Raw genomic sequence first — 15,955 nt, forward strand, 5'->3', positions numbered from 1 at the left:
TTCAGAAGCCTCATGCCAAATCCCAACTACTCATATGTAAATATTAAAATATTGTCATATATACGGTTAATTAGCAGAATTTGGGGGCCTTAATTAAAAAATAACTTGGGGGAATGTAACTATACTATATGTCCTGGATGCCCTATTGTTTTCTCGAATAGAATGGAGTACATTAGAACAGAACAGAACAGAACAGAACAGAACAGAACAGAATAGATTTTTCCAGAACCAGAGTCTGAAATTAAGCCACCCCATCAACTAGGGTAGGGTAGGGTAGGGTAGGGTAGGGTAGGGTAGGGTAGGGTAGTAAACTGCTATAACTTGTCCCTTTCCTATTCAAAATATTTTCTTTGGTGAAGAGTAAAAGGTAGTCTTGCAGCTGTGTCCCAATGGAGAATTAGGCAATAAGTGTTTCCAATTATATGCAGCATCTTATGAAATTGAGTATCAGCATTAATCAATCAGCCTGATCTTCACCAGCGTCAATTCAACTTGTTAACAATCTTCACTTTCCTTATGATTAATCTAAAAGAAGGGTTAACAGAAGAATGGGATTAAAATGTAATGTTTCCATGCAACCACAGCCCAGCAAGATACCATAACTTTATTTTCTATATTCTGGACAGAACAGCCTACCTTAATGTCAGTGTTTTTAGGTTAATGTCAGGACTACTAGAAAGCAAGGGTCTAAGCAAAAAATTCTCATACATTTTGATATAGAACAGAACAGAACAGAACAGAACAGAACAGAACAGAACAGAATAGAATTCTTTATTGGCCAAGTGTAATTGGACACACAAAGAATTTGTCTTGGTGCATATGCTCTCGGTGTACATAAAAGAAAAGATACATTCATCAAGAATCATAAGGTACAACACTTAATGATAGTTATAGGGAAACAGTCAATATAAATCTTAAGGATACCAGCAACAAGGTTACAGTCATACAGTCAAAAGTGGGAGGAGATAGGTGATAGGAACAATGAGAAGAGTAATAGTAATGCAGACTTAGTAACTAGTTTGACAGTGTTGAGGAAATTATTTGTTTAGCAGAGTGATAGCATTCGGGAAAAAACTGTTCTTGCGTCTAGTTGTTCTGATGTCCAGGATGTGAGAGGTCTGTAAATATTTTCACAGCCCTCTTTTTGACTTGTGCAGTATACAGGTCCTCAATGGAAGGCAGGTTGGTAGTAATTGTTTTTTCTGTATTCTAATTATCCTATGAAGTCTGTGTCTGTCTTGTTGGGTTGCAGAGCCAAATCAGAAAGTTATAGAGGTGCAGATGACAGACTAATTCCTCTGTAGAATTGTATCAGCAGCTCCTTGGGCAGTTTGAGCATTCTGAGTTGGCGCAGAAAGAACATTCTTTGTTGTGCTTTTTTGATGATGTTTTTGATGTTGGATGTCCATTTTAGGTCGTGAAATATGGTAGAACCTAGAAATTTGAAGGTCTCTACTGTCTCTACTTTACTGTATATAAGTAAAAGGAGTGAGGGGGGAGGACAATTCAATTTAATGTTTCAAATATTTGGAGAAGTGTGAGATTTATTGGATAGCTATGTTCCAATCTGCACATTATTCAATGTGTTCAGATAATTTTATATGGGGATTTGTTTAAAAAATGTTTTTTTTTCTAGCACCACTAATAGAAACTGTATCCTGGTAGATATGATTACTTGTAACCTACTTAGAGATCCCTCCTTAAAAACTTTTTTCACTATGATGTCTCCTAATTGATTGGAAACTTAAATCCTTCCATTTTTTAAAAAATGGTAGCAATATAATTTGTTTCATCACTATCAAGAGAAGCAGGCAACACTGCTACCTTATCTGCAAAATTTTTCAACCTGGTATCTGCCACTAATGTCCAGAACTTTCTTTTTTTTATTTTTAGGGAAAGTCTAAGCTATCTGAGAGATATAAGATTAGACGATTTGCCTTAGGGACATTCAAAACTATGTATACATACGCCATAGTAATGTATCATGGGTTTTTTTTTTTCTCTCCATCTCCCAAAAATCTTTACTCACAAAAGCAAAACTAGCTATAACTCAGTAGTGGGTTTCAATTTCATTCGCTACTGGTTCGCTTGTGGGTGCGCACACATGCGCAGCGCTTCTGCGCATGCGCAGAGACATCTGGGCGGGTGGGTGGAGCATCCTGCTGCCGCTGCTACCAGTTTGCCTGATCTGGGGTGAACTGGTAGCAACCCACCACTGCTATAACTCAATTTTTTTTTTGAACTTGAACTTCATGCCTAAATTTTATTTCCAGGTATTTTACATTTTTTTTTTCCACTGAGAAGAATTAGATGCATTTAAATGTCTATGGAGTTTCTCAGTCATCCAAGTCATGGTTGTCCCAAAAGTGCTTTTTCAAGAGGCAACTGGACTTTCTGGTTTTTCTTTGAAAACGTTTCGCTTCTTGGATGAGCAGCGAAGTGTTTTCAAAGAAAAAAACCAGAAAGTCCAGTTGCCTCTTGAAAAAACATCTTTGGAATAGATGCATTTAAGTAATGCAATATTTTATTTCTCCCAATTTTGTTTTAATAACTCCTCTATCATGAACTGTATATAATACAATGAAAGTGGAATTGAGAGGGCACTTTTAGGGTTAGCATGATATTTGTTTGCATATATTTAAAGATCTGTGCTAGAAGTCTTGGAACTTCTGCCAAAAATTGCTTTCAGGAAGCCATATATGTTTCCTGCATATATGTTTTTCTAGAAAGCTGTTTTTCTGGAAAGGGGCCTATTTTGATCTAAAATTCATTCTCAAGTTTCAAAAGCCGTTTGAAGACCTTGCAAAAGTGAAGAAAAACCACTTTCAAACTGGATACTCAAATTTAACAGTAATGTTAATAGGGTAACATAGGTCCAGTCCTTCTCTTTCAATTTAATTTACCAATGAGATTCTTAGGATTAAATACAGAGATACAATGCTTTTTGCTTCTGAAGAAATTAATGCTGAATGACTTTCCTCTAGATTTTCCTTCTGGAAAGTTATCACACCAAATCAAGGCCACAAAAGCTTATGGAGCCTTCTGGAGCATGTCAAACTTCTTGCATGTTTATTGTTAAAAAAAATCAAGAAGAAAATAAAAGTATAATGAACAAAAGTCAGGAAATTCTAGAGATGGAGACATCTGTTAAAATTAAGAAATTCTCCCTTTGGATCTGCCTGTTTTCTTCCTCTGACTTTTGACAGTCGCTATAGCAACAAAAACAGAGAAAATGAAGAACTCATGAAAATACCAGTATGACATGTCCAATTTGCAGCCAGCTAAGCAGTGTAACAAAAATCTGTGTCATATCTAATGACAATCTATGCCACAAGTAACTGATTATCCTGACAGGGATGCATGCTTATTGTTAGCATCATTTTTCTTCTATTGACAACAGTGGAAGAACAGTACTGATAGTTTCTGGTTTAGGAATGGTGAGCAACCCTGAATTCCATAGTTAATAGTTTTCTTTCTTTCCCCACTTCTCTAAAGTTTCAGACTGTCAAGAATGACTTGAACTATCACCTATATTCTGCTTTGCTTGAAGCTTGACAAAGAATGGGGGGCGGGTTGTGGATTGGAATGCAAGGGTGGAGGGGAATGGCCTCCAAGCATTGTTGGTTTCCATGAGACATTGGTCCCCTCCCTCAAGGACACCCAGAGAAAATGCCACAGTGTGATCAGCTGGTTCCCAAAACAAAATGAATAGAAGTGATTGGTGGACGTAATGGACTGTGTGTGGCCCGTGAGGAAAGGGGAGATGAACTATGCGTCTGTTTGTGCAGGAAGCTCAGAGCTGGTTTCGCTTCTTCTGTGCCAATGTGGATTTATTCAATAAAATTTATACTCTTGGTAAAATAATGTTCCAGGAGTTTCTTTTTCTGGATTTGCCAGCTGGACAGCTGAGACAGACTTTTGTAGGAATTGGACTGACTGCAGAGAGAATTTTAAATTTTTTCATAAATAGGTTAGGCTACGTCCATAGAAAAATATTCCATTGATTTATTTCTTGGTTTCTTGTTCTGCATTGTGTTTCTCATACAATAACTCAGGTGATACAGAGCTGTTTTGTTTCCAGGTTCTGGATGGAGACGGCTTGCATTTCCTTAAGCAGCTGGTTCGCAACTTGGGGGACCTCTTGGGTCTAGTACTGATGCTATCCCAGACCCTCAGCACAATAAATCCTTTGGTTAGCTTTGATTTGTCTCTGACTGATGGAGAACACTTGGCTTCATTGATTCACTGGCAGTCTTAAACCTGAACTAATGTCATACACAAGTCAGCCCATGAGGAGGTAGAATATTGTAGCTGATTTATAATGTGGTAATACAAGTAGGTGATTGGAAACCTGCTTGCAGTCCACATTTTATTGCCTGTCTTTTGAGCTCAAATCAAAGTATATGCAGCTTTAAATGGCTTGTCCAACTGACTGATGGGATTGCCTGCTCTCAGGTGTTAGGTTATTAGGTATTATTGTTGGGTTCCCCCACCTTATTTTCAATTTCTCATACATTTTTCTTAATTGTTGTTTATGCTGTGTGTTACTCTGTTATAGGATTTGTAAGCTACTTAGGATCATTTGATTGATTTGACACCAAAGCAGCAGAACAAACAAACACACAAACAAACTTTCATTACCGTGTGTTCCTAGTAGAACCTGCCTATCCCATGTATACACAGGTTTATTTTATTTATTTATTTATTATTTATTTGCTTGTCAAACATGTACAAGATAGCAGGTATAGGTATAAACATAAACATAAACAAAGGGAGTAAGTACAGATAAATGGGGACAGTAAGACAAGAACAGTAGGCACGCTGGTGCCCTTACGCACATCCCCATTAAGGACCTCTTAGGAATGGGGTGAGGTCCACGGTAAACAGTTTGAGGTTGAAACTGTGAGGGTTTGAGGCTGTAACAACGGAGTCAGGTAGAGCATTCCAGGCATTGACCATTCTGTTGCTGAAGTCGTATTTTCTACAATCGAGTTTGGAGCAATTTACCTTGAGTTTGTATCAATTGTTTGCCCGTGTATTATTGTGGTTGAGGCTGAAGAAGTTGTTGACAGGTAAGACGTTGTAGCAGACAATTTTGTACACTATGCTTAGATCGGATCACAGGCGGTGCAGTTCCAGATTGTCCAAGCCCAGAATTTCAAGCCTGGTGGCATAAGGGATTCTATTGTGTAGAGGAATGGATACTGTTCTCTTGAAATACCTCTGGACCGGCTCAATAGTGTTAATGTCTGATACACAGTGTGGATTCCAGGTGGATGAGCTGTATTCAAGAATATGAAGAAGAAGGTTAGATTATTTTGAATTTTGGATTGGAGAGTATTTTTTAGAATTCCACAGATAGCCAGGGAAACAAACAAAAATTTATCCAGAATTCTTACTCTAGGCATGATGGACTAAGCTCAAATTATCATATTATGGGGATGAGGTCCCTTCTTTGATACTGGGGAAGGTCAAGGGAAAGAGAAAAATAAAGATTCAGGTATAGCAGTGATGGGCACACTAAAGGAATACCTAAACCTAGGATGAGGATCTACAGTATCTATATAGTTGCTAAGAGCTTCATGACACATAATGGACAATAAATGAACTAATACGATAAGGGTTAGCTCCTTGGAGGTAAGGGGATAAGAATCCAAAAGGTGACTTAGAACAGCCTTCCTTTAAGTTCAGAGTAGTCCTAACTCTGCAGTCATTGAGGTTTGGTGAGGAAGGAACCGAATAAGAATAAGGATGGAGGGATAGTCTAACATGAATATTTATGGCACTGTGGATTGATTTTATACATGTCTTATGGTTTTAGAATTGTCTGTTATCTTAAATTGATTGACTAGGCAGCAAATTGCAAATAAATAAAAGGAGCATCTGTGGGTTCTGCCCACAGATACATTTGATAACGTATAGATCACCTTTCTCTGTGGTGGAGTATTATTGAATAGATTTTCCCAGAAATCAGTATTCATGTTACAGTTTAAGAGCAGGTTCAAACTTCTATGCCTTCTAATACCACTGATTTAGCTGTTGCTGTTGTTCTGATATAATGGTTGCTTCTTAATTCAACCAGAGCATTTAAAGGAATAGGTAACATATACTGTAGATTTTCCAAGGGTTATTGTAACTATTGTAGAGTTTTGTTTTTGCTTGTTATTTTTTTTTTTAATAATCATTTTCATACATTGCTATGAACTATCTGGATCCATAAATCCCTAAAAGGAGTGGGTGGCATACAAATCAGGGTGTTTTTTTTTTAAAGTAAATTTACATTCAAGTTGTAATGCTCTATAAGCAAGTTCCAGTGAATTCATTGCTCCTTAGTTCTGGGTAGACATGCATATTATAAAATTATTAGCAGATGATCGAATGGTAATGTGCATTCAGGGAAAACAGCATTAATGAGAAAACCCAGTGTTCAAAAAGCAGACTTCAGTCTCTCTAGATTTCATTTCATTCTTTGGAATTACTGGGTGTTCTTTGATGTAGTAGAATCTGAAAAAAAAAATTCTTAGAGTACATCTTTCCAAAGTTGGATATTTTTTTTTAATTAAAAAAAAAACCCAAATTGGTTACATTATTAATTGCACACAGCAGTTTTATGTTGCCAAAAAAATAAAGCTGGCCATATGTTAATATAATAGAAGCAGTTTGTACAGCTGATTGTAGACTCTGATGCTGTAGCACTGATTCTGAGGAACAAGCCGATAGTTATACCGCATAAACACCTTGGCACATGTGCGTGGTTAATCCTTGATGTACATTCAATGCACATCTTCCTCCTTTCATCAACATGGCAACATAATGGGAACATGAATCACAGGATGCAGAGGCTTTCAGAGATACTTTAAATTCCCTCCAGGAGTCACAGAAATGTTTCAAAGCCATTATGCCTACAGAGGCTGCTAACCTGATAAAACATAAACCACGGAATCTCATATCGTCTCCCATTAAAAGCTAAGAGACAAAATCTTTGGTTCCATGAGAAAATATATACAGTCAGATAAACCAGAAGGTATAAATTCAGCCTATTCACTTAATACAGTTTAAGACCTCCAAAGGACATGCTCACATTCAGAACAAGATATGTGTTTCCTGATGCAGTTCTAAGTTACATAAATGACAGGATGAAAATTAATAAAGGCTTATTTTTGTGATAGATTGCTTCTCTATGTTTTTAAAACTTAACACTTCAGACTTTATAAATGGCACAGGAAAACAAGTGAGATATAAGAACAAAAGCTATGGCTATAGCCAGTGGTGGGATTCTGCGGTTCTAGGCGGTTTGGCTGAACCGTTTGTTAAATTGCTGGCTCACCCCGCCCCTTGCCCTGCCCCTCAGCACTACTATTTATTGCCAATAAATATTGGTGGGCGAGGGGCGAGTGAGCCAGCAATTTAACAAATGGTTCTGTGTTTTTTTGTAATTTTATTGGCCCGCGGAGCTTCAGCATAGGCTAATTAGCCCTTGATTAGATCGGCTCCCGACTCTCAGCTGATTTACTCTCAGCTGTTTTGCTCAGGGCTCTGCTGCTTGCTGAAGCAGATTTTTTTTCCCCTAGCTATGCTGAAAAATGAAACTGAAAGTAAAGCAGGCTGTTGGCTTTGCTGTTGCTACAACGTTGGAAAATTAAGCAGGCAGATTTCTTTTCTTTTTCCTCACCCAAAAAGGTAGGTGCAAACAATGGGAATTTTAGGGAAAAAGAGGAGAGTTCAAGATTTTAAAATACAAAAGAAAAAAAAGCTCTATTTAACTAGGGAATTGTAATAATTGAAATACTATTAATTGTATATTGTGTTGAAAGCAGAAATGGTTAAGTTGTGGTTTGGAGGAATATATGGGGGAAATTATTTGGTTTATTATGATTAGTAAATATAATTAATTGATTTGTAAGAAATTGGATTGCATGGAAATAATTGGAATATTCATGTGCATATTGATTAATATACAAAAAAGATAGTTATATAACTAATTGATTTATATTAAAATGTTGAATTTATATTAAACAACTGTAATATTACATAATTAACCAATGTGAGGATGGATATAAAAATAGATGACAATGGGAAGGGGTATAATATAGAATAGAAGGGAAAAATTGAATTTGATTAAGATTAGAGATGAGGATGAAGGGTAATATTGATTTTTTTAAAAAAAATAGATAAGGAATAAATATGGCAAAAAGGAAATATAGAAATTGTAAATTTAATTGAAACGACTAAACACTGTTTAAATTTGTGAACCGGCCAAATACTCTGTTCAAAGAAAATAAATTTTATGTTTGTATGTGTGGTTCTAATTATTTATTCATATTTGTTCTCTTTTATTCTTTAAAGTTTAACAATTCAGATATTATCTTAATATCTTTATATTGTTTGGGGTTGCCTTTCTTCCATTTCATCTTTTTTATTGTACAGCAATCTTTCTCCTCAAACCTACCACCTCTCTCTTTTCTTTCCTTCTTACTTTCTTTCCCCCCCGCTTCTTCTTCTCCCTACTTCCTCTTCCTTTCTCCTTCTCCTCCTCTCTTCCTCCCCCTCTTATCCTCACTCCTACTCTAATTTCCCTTCCCTTCCTTCCTCCTTTCTCTTCCTTCCCTCTCTCTCCTTCTTTCTTCCATCTCTCTTCTCCTTCCTTCATCCCACTCTACTGCTGTATCCTTTTGTGTATATGGATTACTCAGAGGGCTGAAAAAGTTATTTTTGACCGGTCCTCGCACTTTTGACCAGTCCTTGAACTTACGACTGTCCTCACATTTTATGTTTTACGCTCTATTTTGTCACCGTGGTGAAGAGAAGTAGTGGTGAAATGACTGATACGATTGTTAAGAATGCCGCAACGGGCATAAATGTGAGGATGGTCATAAGTGCAAGGACCAGTCAGAAATGACTTTTTTCAGCCCTCTGAGTAGTCCCTATGCACATAGCCACGCCCACCCAGTCACATGACCAGCTAGCCACACCCACCCAGTCACATGACCACCAAGCCACACCCCCAACTAAGCCATGCCCACAGAACCGGTTGTTAAAAAAATTGAATCCCACCACTGGCTATAGCTCATACTTTGTGGCCAAAAACGGACTGTTGGAAAAAATATCTAGGTCCAGTTCCAATCCAGGAGAAAGGCACTGGAGATAAAATGGAGCTGGAAGCTGATTGGATGAAACAAAACCACCAATTACATGTGATTTTGGGACAGCTGACAAAATGGAGTTTAGAGGGGTGGGTTTTTGTACGTTCTTTGGGTTTTGTATTTGAGCTTCCTGTTCCTGTGCAAAAACATGTCCTTTAATAATCTATTGCCTCTTGTCAGATTCCTATGGGGTCATGGCTGGCTTTATAGGCAAAAGGGTGAAATGCAAATCCTAGGGGCTTCTCTGAGCTAATTTTGTCAGCCTTTTGTTTGTTGTTTATTTGAATTTCTATCTTGACCCAGTCTTTCAATCTGCATTTCTAAAAGCTGCCCTCCTCAGTTTCTGTTGGGGCAGGGAAACTGGGGCTGGTTTCCACCTCCCTTAAGATTTTTTCATTTCTCCTTTAGGGGAAATATTTTATCCTACCTTTTTTTTTAATATTTCCCAAAATATTTCATTCTTTTTTGGGGGGGAGCTTCCCATAGGACCACTACCCAAAACACATTTGGTTCCACATGACCTCTGTATATAATTGGGGATTTTGGTTGTGAAAACAGACCCACACACGCACGCATACACAAAACAAAATACACCTTTCTAGCTCTATTCTTAAAAAATGTTTAGCAGTGTCCTTTTTGTGGGAAAGTAAGCACATTTCCAAACAAAGTTTAGAGTAGATGCCTTTTCCATTTTAATGTCTCAGAAAGCTTATGGGACCCAAGCAAAGCAATGGTATTACTAGGAATAACACAGTTTAATTTTTTTGTGAATATACTTCCCAAATTATTTTAATAAAACATTGTTAATGTAGAATATTAGAATTTTAAATGTATCTAAATATTAACAGTTTTAGGCCTGAAAGGTCTAGTGGTCAAGGCACCAGGCTAGAAATTAGGAAGCTGTGAGTTCTGATTTCACCTCAGGTGTGAAAGTCATTCTCTCTCAGCCCACCCCAACAGGGCTGTTGTAATGGAGAAAATAAGAGGAAGGAGTATTTGATATGTTTGTTGCCTTGAAGTTATTTATAAAAATAATAAAGGCAGGTTTAAAACAATCTAAAAAAATAAAAAACCCTGTTCTAATTTTTTTTTTTTTTTAAGTTTGAAACTGGGACTTTTCAAAGCTGTTGATTCTCAGCCGTGAAGTTTGGGAGGAATTCAGTCTTCAAAAATAATGTTAGCCTTAGAAATATCACTTCAGTCTTTTAGGTACATATTTGTGGTTGCGTAGTGTTGCCAGGTGTCCACTATTTCAGCGGACAGTCCACTTTTTTCACATTATGTTCACTATTTTTTTTCACAAAATAGTGGACATTTTTTTTTATTCAAAAGCTTTATGATGAAATTAAAATGTAATTTAATATTTTACATATTATTATAATATATTTGATGTTTTGAATTTTAAGTAAAGTTTTTAAGTGATTATTTTAATACGTGTTAAAATGTTTGTAAGAAAATATATAATTTAATTGTAATTTTTTTTTTACTACTTAAACCCCCCCCCCCGGCTTGTCCGCTATTTTTTGGAAGCAGACCCGGCAACCCTAGTTGCCAGATATGTACTCAGGGATGGAGCGGAGACTAATATATAGACCGCATTTCAATTTTTTGTGGCCTAAGATAAAAACAGGTAGTCCTTGGTTAATAAATAAATAAATAAATAAATAAATAAATAAATAAATAAATAAATTTATTTCTATACCGCCTTTCTCCCAAAGGACTCAGGGAGCCTAATACAGCCTATTAAAAGCACAAAACAAACAACAATTAAAATAATTTAAAATTATTAAATAATTTGGCTCAATTTAAAACCCCAGAAATTTAAAACACCCAATTTAAAATTATTATGTTGATAGCCCGGCCTGGTGGAACAACAGGGTTTTGAGTGCACAGCGAAATACCCGGAGGTCGGAGATCTTACGCATTTCCGGGGGCAGTTCATTCCACAGGGCTGGGGCTCCCACAGAGAAGGCCCTGACTATGACAGTAGTTGGACTGGAATTTCCATCAGTCAATGATGCGGTAATAAAACATGACATTACATGACTGCATTACTGCATTACTTAGTGATAGCAATCCCAGCAATCCCTGTTGCTATAATGAAGTAAGGATTGTGGATTACTTGCTCACAGCCATAGGCAGTGGGGAAGCCAACAGGGAGATACAAGTGGCTTGCAAGCCAGCCAGCAGGCAGGTAAGTGGCTGCTTCCAGGTATGGGATACACAAGGGGCTAAACAACACCAGAGCCAGATTTCGTAAAGAAATCTCAGAGCCACAGCATGGCAAAAAGTTCCAGTGTCCTGTCCTAAGCCAAGCATACCCAAAGATACATAGGGGTAATTTTGTTCTCTTTGCTAAACAGGGTTTGCAAACTCAGTATGGAGTATATACTGCAGTATAGAGACTAGTTTCTCCCCAAAGTCCAGAATGTTTGGCTTACAAGAATTCCTGATCAAAGCAACATGCAGGAGAGTAGACAGGTAGAGCCTGATGGTCAAAGCATTAAGCAGATTAGTCAATTGGTCCAGGTTCAAAGTCAGGATTGCAAAATCAACAAGTCAAGGCCCATGGAATGGAACTTAACTGGCAGTTGTTGTCAACAGACAGTTTGGGCTTGCTACTCTGTTTTAATAGAAGCAGTTTGGTGTTTGCTTGTTTAGTGAGGCAAGACTCCTTCCATGCTAGCAATCTTATAGAGCACCTTTGCAATACACTGTATGCAGCCCACTGAGATCTTATATTGTGAGGGGCAATAATTCCATGTCCTCATCTTCAGAGAGAGGTGCAGTGGTTCAGTGGCTTAAAAAAATGCCACAGAAAGTCTGTTCTCCAGTGGTTCAAATCTTACCAGTGCATGAAACATGAGTTCCAGTCATTTGCCTCAGTTCCTGCCAATCTAGCTGTCAACCTTCCAACTGACAAACCCAACCAAAGCAAGCATGGTTGACATTATCCAATCTCTGAATACAAAACTTTATTGAGTTAACATCATTTTGGCACTGATGAAGGTAAAACCAGATCTAGCAAATTCCCACACAAACCCACATAATTAAAATAAAATTCTCCCTCCCCCAATTAGTACAGGTCACATTGTCCAATTGAGTCTCATTATATTGTTATGAGAAAAAGTCTTTGGCTTTGGCAAACACCTGCTGAAGTGTCCTTGGCTCTCATGGATCATCTTCTTGATGTCGGGAGCCTACAGTCCATCTCACCCTTCCCCCCCTGGTTTGTTAGCAAGCTGAGAAGCATTAATGATCGCAACAGAAAAAGTGCACTTTGAATCTTGACACTAGCAGTTTGAAAGCATGTAAATGCAAGTAGATAAATAGATATCACTTCAGTGGGAAGGTAACAGTATTCAGTGTTTCACTGAATGCTCTGCGCTGAAGTGTGATATCATGTTGCCACATGACCATGGAAACATCTTCAGAAAGCTCTGGCTCAATGACGTAGAAATGGAGATGAGCACTGTCCCCCTAAAGTCAGCTACAAGTAGTAGAGTAAAACCCACAGGGACTGCTTTAATTTTAATTTTTATCTCCAGAGAGCAACTGCAATTGGTTTTGCTAGGCTGGTTTCCCCCACCTCCTCTGCCTATTCAGACAGCAGTCTATCTGGCAGTGCTGGAGCTTGCTGCCTGTTGTCTGTTAGCACTTCTGGAGCTCACTCTGGAACTGGCTGTTTTGTCCCCAAATCTGAAGTGATGTAAATGCAAGAGCCACAGAGCCAGGGCTGGGTTGATGAGCCCAGCAGAGGGAAAGAAAGCGGAGATAACAAAGGTCAGTTTGGGGGAAGGGGGGAAGCAGGGGGATAATCATAAATGTGGGTGGCTCTCATTTTTATCACGTGATCATGGGTGCATTGCAACACTTATAAGTTCAAAGACTGGTTACAAATCCATTTTTTTTTTTTAGTATTGTAGTAACTTTAAACACTCTCTGAATGAATAGACTTTTAGTAAGGAATAAAATATACTTAGAAGATCAGATAGTGCTAGTTGTGGGAAATAAACAAATAAAAATGACTCCCAGAAAGTAAGTAATAAATAAATAAGTCCAATTAGCACATTATTTTAATAAAAGCATGACAAATAGTTAAAGCACTTTACTGATATTACTCATCAGTGTGAAGTCGCCTAATTAAACCCAATAAAATATAAATATGAAAAATGCACTTTTAGGATTTGGCTGATTAAAAGGAGTTCAGTAATGATGAAAGCCTTTGGATTCATGTGATTTTTGTCAAGTTTTCATTTGCATGGCCTGAATGAACTAATCTTCTAAATAACATAAAACAGTCTTATGTGTTTATTGAAATTCTCAATATAATTGACAGATATTACCGTACAGGGTCATTCTTCTTTATATCAAGAGTTAAATCAAGCCAAAACAAACTGAGGCTATTATACAGTCATGCACAAATATATACATATGTATAATTGTTACAGTTCAGGAAGTGCAGAAATAGTCAACCACTTGTTATGATCACAAATGAGTAAGCAAATTTAAAAAGTCTACATATCAGAAATATTCTTAATTTATATTACTATCCAAGCTTGATTTTCTGTCTCCTAATTCTAAATCCAATCTGGGTTTTGGAGATGAATCATGGAGCAATTCTTCTTCTGTAAAATTATTTAAAGTTAAATTCTGGGACTTTCTGAGATTAAACAGAAAATCTCTAATTCTGATTTCAGACAGAGAAATGCAATACTGGATCCCTTACTTCTGTCTTATCATTTACATTTCCTTGGCTGTTTAGAAGTTGGATTTTGCAATAGCAATTTTTTTTAAAAAAACATGACCTTACCAACATCCTGCCATGCCTCAAAATCAAGGAAAGTGTATATCTATTTTAAATATCTATACGCAACAGGAATAAAATATTTGGTTCTGTACTCTTTACTAATTTTTCTTGGCTGTGGGTTCTTTGAACTTTCTGGCTTTGGACATCTCCAATAAAGCACTAAGCATTGTTCTCCTTATACTCTGTCTATACCAATATGCATTATGTTAGGAATGCAAGAGTTCACATAAACAGAAAATTAATATAATTATTTGGACAACAATCTCAGGTTGAGCATATCCATTTCTTCCATCTCATTGTTTCTGAGAAAGAATTGCATTTGTCAGAGACAATGAATTCCACAAATAGGATTAAAAAAGAAGAATAATTCTACTTCTAGAATCACAGGAGTAGAGGATATTTTTTGTTAAAAGAATAAAAAATATAATATATTATGTTGTGCCTTGTATTGTATTCAGTATTACTGTGCCAAAAGAAAGGGGTTTCTATTAACACAGAAGATCTGCTCAAATATGTAAACAAAAGGATGTGTCACACTCTGTGAGATTTCCTCCCAAAGTTGGAACCAGTACAAAAATGAAGGCCTAGAATATTTCATTTCTAAATTCAAATCAGACATTAAAAGTGGTAATCATATACATATTTTAACATATCTCACTGTAATATATGATATAAAAAAGTATTTTGAATTTTGCTTTCTCATACAGAATCACTAAAGCTATTTACAAGAAAAAATATACTAAACATTTTGTTAATTTATTTACAAAATAAATTTACTTATTTCATTTGTTTATATGATGTCCAATATGGAAAGCTGTAGGCAGCTAGCAATCCCACCATACTTCCAGAAAAAGAAGCGAAACAGAGAAAAAGGAGGAGGAGGAGGAGGAAAAAAAGAATACAAACTATAAAAAGTAATGTTTAATATGTTTTGTGGCAGTCAGCTAGATGAGGGGAGTGGATGCTGATTAGGAAATAATCAAACAAAAGAGGCAGAAGCCCCTAGTGCCATGACGGTGAACCTATGGCAAGCGTGCCAGAGGTGGCACACAGAGCCCTCTCTGTAGGCACATGCGCCATCGCCAGCTGCTCTTCCGGGTTCTGTTGCATGCATGTGCACCAGACAACTGGTAGACCAACTGGCTGGCACACCTGCACATGCCGGAACCCTGAAGAGACCAGCTGTCCTGTGTGCATGCATATGATGGAATCCGGAAGAGCAGCTGGCCACCGCACTCATGCGCACTGGCCAGCTGCTCTCTTCCGGGTTCCAGCACTCTGGTGTATGCGTGCGCTCCAGTTTAGGCACTCGATGCCAAAAAGGTTAACCATCACTGCCCTAGTGGCTTAATGGTCAGAGAAAGAAATTTAGAAAAGACCCATCCTAATAGATGAAGCTGAATCAAAGTTGGAATTAAGATTGCCAGGAGAAATACCTACAACCTCAGATATGCAGATGATACCACTCTAATGGCAGAAAGCGAAGAGGAACTAAAGAGCCTCTTGATGTGGGTGAAGAAGGAGAGTGCAAAAGTTGGCTTGAAACTCAATATTAAGAAAACTAAGATCATGGCATCTGGCCCTCTCAATTCCTGGCAAATAGATGGGGAAGAAATGGAGGTAGTGACAGATTTTATTTTCCCAGGTTCCAAGATCATCGCAGATGAGGACCTGCAGCCAATAAATTAAAAGACAGTTGCTTCTGGGGAGGAAAGCTATGGCAAATCTAGATATCTTACTAAAAAGCAGAGACATCAAAAGTGTCTATAGTCAAGGCTATGGTTTTCCCAGTTGCAATGTATGGCTGTGAAAGCTGGACCCTAAGAACGGCTGAGCACCAAAGAATTGAGGCCTTTGAACTATGGTGCTGGAGAAGACGCCTGTGAGTCCCTTGGACTGCAAGGTGATCAAACCGGTCAGTCCTAGAGGAGATCAACCCTGATTGCTCTTTAGAAGGCCAGATCCTGAAGATGAAACTCAAATACTTTGGCCACCTAATGAG

Source organism: Pituophis catenifer, unplaced genomic scaffold (genome assembly GCF_029215685.1).
Source record: "Pituophis catenifer annectens isolate HBS135680 unplaced genomic scaffold, rPitCat1.0.hap2 SCAF_2, whole genome shotgun sequence".
NCBI classification, from domain to species: domain Eukaryota; kingdom Metazoa; phylum Chordata; class Lepidosauria; order Squamata; family Colubridae; genus Pituophis; species Pituophis catenifer.